The sequence below is a fragment of the Juglans regia genome, chromosome 12 (genome assembly GCF_001411555.2).
Source record: "Juglans regia cultivar Chandler chromosome 12, Walnut 2.0, whole genome shotgun sequence".
NCBI lineage: Eukaryota > Viridiplantae > Streptophyta > Magnoliopsida > Fagales > Juglandaceae > Juglans > Juglans regia.
This window is the reverse complement of record NC_049912.1, coordinates 14,133,246-14,145,542: the sequence shown is the minus strand read 5'-3', so window position 1 is coordinate 14,145,542 and position 12,297 is coordinate 14,133,246. Positions and strand designations below refer to the sequence as shown.

General features: G+C 40.1%; 1 protein-coding gene across 1 annotated transcript in view; it reads left to right on the top strand.

Moving 5' to 3' along the window:
• LOC109008738 (INO80 complex subunit D-like) overlaps window positions 1-3,004 on the top strand; it is a 36,208-nt gene extending 33,204 nt beyond the window's left edge. The window contains exon 3 of the mRNA XM_035683600.1: window positions 2,617-3,004. The gene's annotated coding sequence lies outside the window, so the exon portion shown is untranslated. The remainder of the gene's footprint in view (window positions 1-2,616) is intronic.
• The last annotated feature ends 9,293 nt before the right edge of the window (window positions 3,005-12,297 follow it).

Genomic DNA, 12,297 nt, shown 5'->3' with positions numbered 1-12,297 from the left:
GTGCCCTCCCAGCACCCCTACTTGTTAGCCATGCTAATAGAATATAGACGAAATGAGTTGATTGATAATTGTGGTCAAAGTTAGGGAATAATTGTACATCTAAAGAGGCTTCTAAAAATCTATACTTATAATAAAAGAGTGAGTTTTGCATCGCATTTTGCACTTTTCTTCTAGGCTCGCTGCCAAAATTGCCCCTTTTCATATTTTTAGAGTTATTTGATTACGTAAAAAAACTTATTTGTTGGTCATTATTGTCAACTTATACATCTGATGTGATTCTCAGTGACCCTGAACCTTAAAATTTGTTCAAATATCTGACCTCGAGCCTTAAAATTGCACTTGCTACTAACAATGGGCCTGTAAAACTGATGGACATACTCAAATGTTGTTCTACTTTTTGTGCCCATTTTATGAAATTGACCCTATTATTAGCTTACTTGCTCTCTTCTACTATCTTTTCAGCTCTGCATAGAGCCTTTTCACTTGCATGCTTTCTTCTTTCTCTCGTCAGCTCCCTTTATAAACGCTCTGCCATGAAAAAGGTTATCTTATTCCTTTTTATTGTCTCTTCAACACAAAAATGTAATTGCTCATTTCACTCTTCATTTTTGCTCCTTGAAAGCATCACCCAAAGATGAGAACTAGTGACCCACAACACGGTGGGTCAACACAATCAAGAGCAGCTGAGAGTAGTAATGTTGTGTCGTAAATAAATGGTTGAGACGCTGAGGGTGAGAGGTGGTGATGGTTGCTATTTATAAGCAGGTACGCAGGGAACATCTGGTGGTCTGGAGACGCATGACAACGGCAGCGACGTGTGTTGATATCAACCCACGACACCATCGAGGGTCCACATCTACCCAAAGATGGACCATGGCACCTCCATGCATCCAGATCGACCCATGGTTCTTGCCTGGGTGCTACCGTGTGTCGATATTGACCCACAGATAAAACCACAACATTGCCAGGGGTCCATATCTACCAAAGATAAACAACGGTGCTGCCATGCATTAGTTTGGCCAAGGGATGGACCATGGCGTCGACATGGGTTTAGATCGACCCAAGGATGGACCACTGCGTCGACATGGGTTTAGATCGACCCAGGGATCGACCACTGCGTCAATGGTGCTCGCTTGGTGACAAGCACTTTTGCTCTCTATAGTGCTTGTCTGGGGTGTGAGCACTTTGCTTCCCATGGTGTTCGCCAAGGTGGTGATTACTTTTGCTCTCTATAGTGCTCACTCGCTTGGTGAGCAGTTTCCCTTTCTACGATGCTCAGTGAGGTGTTGAGCTTCATGCTCCTTCATGGTCCTCCCCAAAATGGCAAGCAATTTTGCCTCCCGTGGTGCTCACCTAGGTGGCGAGCATTTTTGCTCTCCATTGTGCTCGTCTCGGGGGTGAGTACTTTACCTCTTCACAAGCCAAGAGGGCGACCTTGATGCTCCTTCACGATGCTCACCGAAGTGATGAGCAGTTTTGCTCTCATAGAGGTGTTGAGCACTTTTGTTCTCACAGTGCTTGCCTGGGGTACGAGCACTTTGCTTCCCTTGTTGCTCTCCATCTAGGGCGAGCACTTTCCCTTTCCGCATTGCTCACCGAGGTGGCAAGCTTCATGCTGATTCATGTTGCTCGGTTGGGGGGCTAGCACTTTTCCTCCCATGGTGTTCACCGATGTGGCGAGCACTTTTGTTTTCCATTGCGCTTGTCTATGGGACGAGCTCTGTTCCTCTCCACAATGCTCGCTGAGGATGTGAGCATCACGCTCCTTCATGATGCTTGCCGAGGCGACAAGCACTTTGTCTACCATGGCTCTTGTCGAGGTGGTGATCACTTTTGATCCCACAGTTCTTGCTTAGGTGGCGAGCACTTTGCTTCCTATGGTCCTCTCCTGGAGTATGAACACTTTGCCTCCCATGGTGCTTGCCTGAGTGTCGAGCACTTTGCTTCCCTTGATTCTCACTTGAGGGTTGAACACTTCCCCTTTCCATGTTGCTCGTTGAGGTGGCGAGCTTCATTCTCCTTCATGGTGCTCGCTTAGGTGGTGAGCACTTTGCCTCCCATGGTCGTCGCTTGGGGTATGAGCATTTTGCCTCTCCTAGGCGAGCACTTTTGCTCTCTATGCACGTTATTGCTATAGCCTTGTTTCCATCCATTATAATGTCATGAAGACTGAGTAGTTGCATTTACAGTATTTTGGGTTCTGGTTTTGATGGGTCCTCGTAGACAATAAAAAAACTTGACTAAACATCTATGTTGGTGTATGCTGTTGAACTGTTTTCCTTGCTTGGACATGTGTTGTTAAGCTCTTTTGATTGTTCAGTTGTGTCCTACTAGGCTATGATTTTCACTTTGACAAGAGTTGTTCTTAGACTATTATAGACATGCATATTATGGTGTTCTAGCATTCGTTTACTCACTTAAACTTGATACATTTTTCGTGTGGGGAATCAAGCTAGTACAGTAAAATTGAGGAGTCATTTTAGTATTTAATTGCTTTTTTTAAGATTTTGCAAATCAATTTTTTTTTTTAAGTTGAGTTTCAACATATGTTCGTTATGGTAATTTCATACTGTAATTATCTGATAGTTTATAAGCTCTCACGTCTGCATAACGCAGGTGTCCAAAAATGCTGGCTTTGACAGGAACGAATTGGAGTAGGCATGCGTTTTGTTTCCAAATAAATGTCGAAAGCTGCACTTGCATATATAGGTCTTTTCCCAAAAGATGCTGCCTACATTGCTGGTCAAGTCTGTTGGAAGTGGTGCATGGTTTTTAAAACCTGTGCTTGAACTCCATTTTTCCTATTAGAAATTTAGCTTTAAGCTTCAATGTTGACATCTATTATGTCGAACTATTATGTGTAATGTTGTATAGCCATTTTAATTCGTGAAAGAGGTCTCTCTCTCTCTCTCTCTCTCTCTCTCTGTGTATAACAATTGAACCATGTCGCTTATCACTGGCTGATTGTCTTAATAACGATTAGCATCTATATAACGATTAGATATGCCCATCGACCCAAAATTTTATTTTTGGCCTGTTAAGGTTTAGCGGTTTGGATGGTTGTAATAGACCAATATTAGGAGAACTGTTAATAATTCTGGATTATTGAAATACGTGAATATTGTAGATTTTATTAGTTGAAATTTCATATTAGAGTTAAGTCAATTTGTGATCCTTAAAGTAAACCCGAAAATTACTTTAGGTGTTTAGGATCATAATTACACAACAATTGTCAATTGGATTCGTAGAAATTTTTAAAGATTTATAGTGCAATATATATGTGATTTTCAAATGCCGGAAGCACCACCTGTCTTCTAGCGTGTCATATCACCATTCAGCCGACCCATACCTCCCCTGCAGGCCCTATGCTGTGCACTCTGATTTTCTCCCACGTTTTTCACCTAATTCCTACCCAACCCACTCACACCCGTGCTTAATCCACAGACCCTCAGATCTCTCTTTCTTAAACATAGCCAATATCTCTTGCATTGAGGGCTTCCTTCATGTCCGCAGTCACAGTCCACATCCAAGCTTCGTCTCCACGCTCACAACATCATTCTCAGTACTTTCTTGATTCCAATAATCTCTCTTGATATAGCTTGACTTTCAACAATTCTAGCAAGTGATCTGCTGCTCAAATCTCATCTTTCTCCTATCTCTATTCTTAGAACTTGACCTGTTATATCTCCTGTCTCGATAGTCAATGTTTAGGGCCAATCTCGAACCCAATAACTCACCAAAGTCTCTTTTGTGTACCTCCTTAGCAAGAATTATGTCACGTACATTATCGTAATTCAGTTTCGTCTTACCGGCTGAATTGCTCACCGCTACTCTCATAGTCTCCCAACTATTTGGTAGCGATGCCAACATAATCAACGTTTTGATCTCATCATCAAACTCATTCTCTACGGAAGACAATTGATTTGTGATCATATTAAAGTCATTCAAGTGTTGGGCCACATACATACCTTCTGACAGTTTTTCATACATATCTGACAAAACCGCCATGAGATTCGTCGTGGTTTTCTCCTTAATAATGTTGTGTGCCACTGATCTAGACAGGGTCAGTCGAATAACCCCCAGAACCTGTCGACCCCAGAACCTTTCGATCCAATAGATTCCACTCAAATTGTCCATGCTCTCCAACTTCTTTCTCAACAGTGGAAGATGGAGTCTCTTCCCATAGAGATAGTCTTCTATCTGCATCCTCCAATACCCAAAATCAGTGCCGTCAAACTTCTCGATCCCAGGTACTTTCACTTCATCTCTATCTATCGTTCTCACTCAGATCCGAACCTTGGCTCTTAATGCCAATTGTTGTGAAACTAGCAATGACAAACAAATAAAAGTAGTTCAACAACGTGCTTACATCATAGAGTTGCAGGGGATTTTATTCTAAAGAAGATTACAATTACACATAGTGAGTTACAAGAGTACCACTCTACGCACATAATCTCAACTCTCACTCTCTATGACTTTTTTACTCTCTCAATATGCTCTTACATCTTTGCCTCTTTTGTTCACTCTGAATTGCTGAACACACCCCCAAAAGAATAAACATTATATATATATATATATATATTTAGTGTATACAATGCTGGAAACCCTAATCGACAAAATTGGGTTCTTCGCTCGAGCCCACTATCGCGTGAGCCTTAAGCAAATAATTTTCCTGACCATCGCTCGAGCCCACTATCAAGCGCACCTTGGGCAAACTCTCTCTCTCTGCGTCTTTTCTACTCATAAACCAGGCTCCACATGCAACCCAATATCAATCTTTCCAGATTTACAAGGATTATCATAAACACAAGTCAATTTCAAGGTATTTATATATCCGTTGCACAATAACTAAAAACAGCTAACTTAGTTATTGACATTTAAGCATTAAACCAATATTCCAACGTAAGTTATTTCTATTAAGCACCATTAATTTATTTTCTTAAACATCAAGCAATTATCTCATAAACATTACAATTACTCCAAAAGCAAAAATTTAGCATCATCATGCAATGGAAAAGTTTTTATATAATGCTAGAACATGAAAAATTACTTGGCCATGAAAATTTTTTGCTCAAGCATTTTATTTAATGCTAACATGATACCTCCGTTTATTGTTTTACCAAGTGTGGGTTTATAATTTCAAAGTCTTCCTCACCTTGAGTAAAAGAGGCATTATCTATAAAAGAAGCAAGACAATGTTGGGTAAAAACTCGTGTATTGTGTGTCGAGCAATTACAGATTTATAGCCATAGCTATGTATTGCATGTATAAGGTAAACTCTCCTAGAATCATGTACATATCGTTGATTTATAGGAATCATATAAACATAGGTGCAGTGCCTATCAAGGCGTAAATCAAGCTTCTGAAAATCATGTTGCATGGGAGTCATCAGGCTAGCAAATCGGGCTGTCAATGGCATCTGCTGAAGTTTCCTTAATACACCCTACAAGCTCAACGGAGAGGGAAGAACATTGAGTTTGGTCCGAAGGTAAGAGAACCTGGTAGAAACAAGCAGTTTGGTAAGCCCGTCAATCAACTGATCTGTGCTGGAGATGAACTTCACTTCTAGTGATTTTTGCTAAACTTTTTCACGTACAAAGTGATAGTCAATTTTGACCTGCTTTGTGTGAGCATGGAACCTTGGGTGGGCTGTTAAGTATGTCACCCCTATATTATCACACCACAGAACCAGACGTTGGGACAGATAGATGCCAAGTTCAAGTAAAAGGGACTGTAACCATAAAGAATCAGCAGTGGCATTGGCCACGGCACGATATTCTGCTTCGGTATTGGACCGAGCAACCGTAGGTTGCTTTTTGGAACTCCAGGACACTAGATTACGTCCGAAGTAGATGCCGAAGCCAGAAGTGGATTTCTGATCGTCGGGGCAACCTACCTAATCGGCGTCCGAATAGATGGAGAGCTGGGTGGAAGTGCTTGGTCGAAGTTGTAAACCAAAATCAATGGTTTGAGATACCTCAAAAGGCATTTGACCCATGTCCAGTGTTCTTCGATGGGCTTGTGCATGAACTAGCACACTTTGTTGATAGCGAACGAGATGTCTGGATGGGTCAAGGATAGGTATTGTAGAGCTCCAACAACGTTGCGGTATAATGAAGGGTCAGCACATGGAGATCCAGAGAAGAGAGAAAGCTGCAGTGAGGAAGACATTGGTGAGGACACGGGCTTAGCAGTGAGCATGTTTGTGCGCTTGAGAAGATTAAAAATGTAGCTACTTTGTGATAAGAGGAGGCCATCAGTAGTGTGGTGAGCTTTGATGCCCAAAAAATAACTTAAGTTGCTGAGGTCATTCATAGCAAATTCACTATTGAGATCGGAGATGAGTTTGCAGATGGCAGAGGAGCTAGACCCATAAATCAAGATATCATCTACGTAGACCAATATAAAGAGAGTGACTGAACTTTGCCGATAAATAAATAAAGAAGAGTCTAAGGCAGAGTTGTCAAAACCAAGAGTGCTAAGGTGCTCACTAAGCCGAGAATACCAGGCCCTGGGGCTTGCTTGAGGCCATACAGTGCTTTATTTAATCGACGTACATGGTGAGGGAAACTAGGGTGTACATAGCTGACGGGTTGGTGTCACAAAATGCTGAGCACCAACCGAATTGTTGTGGGTTTAACCACAGGGCTGAATGTGTCGACAAAATCAACACCGTGTTGTTGGTGATACCCCTTGGCGACCAGTCGTGCTTTGCGTCGGTCAAGAGTCCCATTGGATTTACGTTTGGATTTGAATAACCACATAGAGCCAACAATGTTCATACCTGGTTGGACATGAACTAAAGACCACGTTCCATTTTTCATGAGGGCAGAAAACTCCTCATCCATCACAGCACGCCACTCATCATGTTTGGAAGCTTCAGAATAAAAGGAGGGTGTTTCTGGGATGGAGCTAGTGGTGAGGAAGGTCCGAGGCAGAGGATATCTTACAGTGCCGTCAGTGTATTTTTTGGTTTCACAATGTGATTATGGGCTTTTGTCATCATCAGATGAGCACGAGGCGTCGAGTATTTTGCAGTAGCAGCAATCGCAGGAGACCAAGGGGAAGAGATTGAGGGTGATGTCGGGAGAGAACTTGATGCAGATTGTTGCATGGGAGTTTCGGTGAGGTCGGGTAGTGGAGAAGAGGTAGACGAAGAAGAAAGGGGGGGGCGACGTCGTTTTAATTGAGGGCGTGTCCTCCGTATGGGTAGACGATAAAGGTAAAAGTAGTGGGAGGTTTGTCGTTTCTGGAGGGTGAGCTTCAAGTAGATTATATTGAGGATTATGGGTGCAAAACGAAAATGAATGTTTGACAAAGACCACGTGGCGAGATACAAATATTTTGCCAGTGCTGAGGTCTGGACATTTGTAGCCACGATGAAGGTTACTGAAGCCAAGAAAGACGCAACGCTTGGAGTGAAAATCAAGTTTATGTTGATTGAAGGGACAAAGGTAAGGGAAGCAGGCGCACCCAAATATTTTTAGGAGAGAAAAATCAGGGGAATGTTTATAGACTTTTTCAATGGGAGAGATGCCAATGGGAGATGTAGGGAGAAGATTTATGAGGTATGTTGCCGTGAGGAAAGCATCATCCTAGTAGGAGTGAGGAACACTGCTATGGGCGAGGAGAGAAAGACCTGTTTCAACAATGTGGCGGTATTTTCGTTCAACAGATGCATTTTGTTCGGATGTATAGGGACAAGTGACGCGATGTTTGATACCAATGTTGGCAAAGAAAGTATGCAATGAATGAAATTCACCACCCCGGTCAGTTTGTACTGATTGAATTTGCTAATTAAACTGGTGTTCCACTAATTTTCGAAAAGAACAAAAAACTTTCATGACATTGGATTTTTGAGGAATAGGAAAAAGCCATGTAAATTTGCTGAAGTGATCAACAAAAGAGACATAATATTTATTTCCATTTGTCGACAAAGTGGGGGAAGGTCCCCATACATCAGAAAAAATTAACTCAAGCGAAGAACGAGAAAAAGACTGTGAAGTTGAGAACGGAAGGCGATGGCTCTTCCCTTGATGGCAAGCGGAGCACACCCCTGAAGTTTTATTGGTTGAGATTGGGAGCAAGAATTTTGAGATGAGTCGTCGGACTGTCGAATAAGAAGGGTGGCCCATCCTACAGTGCCAAACTTCAAGAGGAGCACGCTGACAAGTGTTGGCTTGGGGAGATGGAGAGAATGGCATGGAGGAAGGAAAAGTGTAGAGGCCATCCTTAGTATTGTCGCGCAACAGAATTGTCCCTGTGGTTGCGTCCTTCACCAAAAAACAAGATGCGTGAAACTCAATAAAAACATTGTTCTCATTTATAAACTGACTCACGAAAATTAATTTTTTTTTAATAGCAAGAACACGTAATAAATTGGATAAAGAAAAATATTTTGAGGGAGTGGTAAGGGTGGCTGAACCGATATGGTTGATATGCAAACCTGCCCCGTCATCAACTTGAATCTAGTCATTGCCTGTGTATGGCTCGGAATGGACGGTGAGATTATGAAAATCATGTGTTAAATGATTTGTGGAGCCAGTATCAAGATACCAGTTTGCATCTGGTGTAGATGATGGAGTCAAATAGGCAGCCATGTTGGGAGTTAGACCTTGGTAGGCTTGGTCGAACCAATGGTAACACTAAATAGCTGTGTGTTCAGTCTTACCACACACTTGGCAAGTACATCGAGGAGTAGAAGAGGAAGACTGAGACTGGCCCGATGAATGGGACTGATTCCCTCGTCCAGGGTGACCATGACCACATCCTCTGTAGTAATTGTTATGTCCATAAGGTGGCTGGTTGTGTTGAGGAGACCATTGTTGATGGTGTTGTTTTCCTCCACAATAGCGGGAATTGTTTCGAGTAGTAACATTTGCTAATCCAATCGTGGTTTCAAGAGTGGATTGATGTTGCTCAAGACGCAACTCAAAATTGAGAACATCTCTTCAGTAGACATTTGATCGATGCAAGTGGATATCGATGTCACAATTGCATCATAAGTGGAGTTAAGACCACCACGGAGATAGGAAGTGAACTCTTAGTTCAGAATGAACTCTTGGTTCAGAAGAGGCTAGCCAATAGCAGCTAGAGTGTTTGAACAATACTTCACTTTCTGGAAGTATTCGGAGATGGTCGTGTTTCCTTTCTTGGTTGTGGCCATAAACTGTTGGGTTTGGATGACTTAAGCAGTTGAATGAGCAGAGAACATTCGCTCCAGCACAAGCCACACTTCTCTAGAGGTAGAGAGTCCTACCATTTGGGCTAAGATGCCTTTTAATAAGGAAGACACTAAGGTGCTGAGTACCACTTGGTCTTGGAGGAACCAGGTGTTGAATTTTGGGTTTGGAATTTCTAGAAGAGCATCGGACGATGATGCAGCTTCAGGATTGGGTATGGTGTTGGGAGGAGATGGATTTGATCCATCAACAAAATCGAACAAGCGTTATCTACGTAGGTAAGGGACGACTTGAGTTTTCCACAAGAGATAATTGTCTTTAGTTAGCTTAATTGTAACAAGGCTTTGTATGTTCACTGGGTTGATAGAGGAACGGTCGGATGAAGGAGATGAAGCCATTTGAGCAAAAATCGACAGAGGTCATGAAGACGCTCTGATACCATAAAAGAAGTAAGATAATGTTGGGTAAAAAAAACTCTAGTGTATTGTATGTCGAGCAATTACAGATTTATAGCCATAGCTATGTATAACATGTATAAGGTAAGCTCTCCTAGAATCATGTACATATCACTTATTTACAGGAATCATATAAACATAGGTGCATTGCCTATCAAAGCGTAAATCAAGCTTTCGAAAATCATGTTGCATGGGAGTTATCAGGCTGGCAAACTAGGCTGTCAATGGCATCTGCTGAAGTTTCCTTAATAATCTATTGACCCTACAATTATCTATACAAGGGATGCAAAATACATATCTCTAAGATCTAAGACTTCTAAAAAAACTACTCTATTTGATTTTATCTTCATCTTAATGTAATTGTAGGGTCTTATTAGAATGATCACTTGATAAATTGCTCTTATTTGATTTTATCTTCATCTTCGGATTGTTTTAGCTAGATAGTCCTTGTAGGACAATTGGGTTTGGTGAGCTTGCGGCAGGGACTTCGTTAGACTGTCGTTGGACATCTTAGTTTAGCAAGCAAGCTTTAAATAGAAACTTCGCTCAAGCAAATTAGAGAAAATTTTTCTATTCTTTTTTGAACAACATATCTTTTGTTCTTATGTTATACGATAGTGGGAAATATGTAGAAAGCTATAAATCATAATAAGGCCACAAAGATTTATTTGGGAATTAACATACTTGATAAAAATATGGCTCATTAGCCTTGTAAATACTACTTTGACATTGCTATATTGACTTTTAAGGTGACTTTTAAAACTCTTAAGTGCCACGTTGACATTGCTTGCTTCTGGATCACGTGTGGCCCAAATCATAGGGGCCATGTAGACTTACGCCATCTCCACCTTCATCAGTCTCTCGTGGGGGCAACGTACCTTTTTTGTTTGTTTTAGAGCCATTTTGCGAGTAGTACAACCAAGGTTTTGAATACCTAGCAGCCGGTACGACAGGTATATTTACCTTGCCGGAATAATAATCAGCATGAAGAGATATGTGTTTCGTACAAGGTTAAATATCGGTTATTTTGATGCATTTCGATTAATACCAGTCGATTTTCGGTGTATTGACCGATTTTCAGTATACCAGCTGAAATTTTGTATTTTTATATTTTTAGTATATTTTCATAATTTATACTCTAATTCTTACATCTGAAGAGTATTTTCTTAAATTTTTTTTAATCCCCTTTTCTTGAGAATTGAGAATCAAATCCCTACTCCCTTTTTTGTGACGAAAATGAGTGATTATTTTTTTTAATAGTTGGATTGAGAACTTAGAAGTATTATTAAATTTTATAAATATATGTTTTAACTTTTTAAGACTTGCATTAATGTTATTTTGAAATATAATTTATACATATATAATTAATTTATCTATATATAGACTATACCAAAATGATACTAGTGTCAAAATATTTTATTCCAGTACCTTAATCGAAATGGTTACCGAAACAGTATTCAAAACCTTGAGTACAACAGCCACTAACGTTTTTAGGCAACACAACTATTCTTAATTATTTTTAAATATCACTCGAGTTTAAAATATTTTTAATTTTTAATTTTTTATCTAATTATTATAATATTTTCAAACTCTCAAACAAAACACACAAAAAAATAATGTTACTTTTTTAAATTTTTAGACAAAGATTATATTCAAATAGTTTTTAATTTTATAATATTTTTATTCAGTTTTTTTCTCCCATTTTCAAAAACATAATAAAACATGTTAATTCAAGTCATTTTTTTACTATTCATAATATACTAACATATTTTAGATATTCAAAGCTAGCCTAACTACCACACCATTGGGCGGCTTGCTTGAATGTAGATTCTATTCTCTCTCTGAAGCCTACTTGACGTCGTGGTATCCTTCAAGATAAAGGCCAAAAACTTTACCAAATGAGGTTGAAAGGCCTTTGAATGAGTTTGAATAATATAGAACATAGGGTAGATTGGCACAAGTTGGTTTGGTTTAGTGGCATGAAACCCCAACACGCTTTCTTTGGCTTTTTTTACGTGGTTAGACTTGCAATGCAGGATAGGCTGAGGGGCTTATTCAACTAACACTATTTGTGTGGCTTAGAGCACTAGTAATGAGCTCAACAAAGTTAAATTTTGGCCAAGGAATAACTAAGGTGCAAAATAAAGTGCAACAATGGATTCAACAAATGAACAGTGGTTTTAGTCACAGATTATATTACTGGCCAAATTTGTTGAGCCCAGGGCTGGCCAAATATTATTTTTAGACTAAAAAATTATCTTCCTGCTGCTTGCTTCTCTCCCGTGCATGAAAGAAAAAGTGAAAGAAAAACCCGCTGCCCGCTTCTCGCCTCACTTGGCCACAGTTTATTTGCATTTTGTTGGGGCATAATACATGGTGATATTGTTGTCCAATGTGTTCTTTAGGTCCAAATATTCATGTCAACCTTGGGCTCCAACCTTCCCACCAATATGCCAATATCCAATCTTTCGAGTTTGAACGCAGTCCTCAGTCTTGGAATAAAAACATTCTCCCTTCCAATTTGTCATCCATAATTTTATGAAGTAACGTTTACTTGATGTGTTATCTTCAAATTTATGTTTGTTGGCTTATTTAATATAACCATAAAACAAGAATACAACAACTAACATTAATACAACAATGAGCTTTAATACAACAAT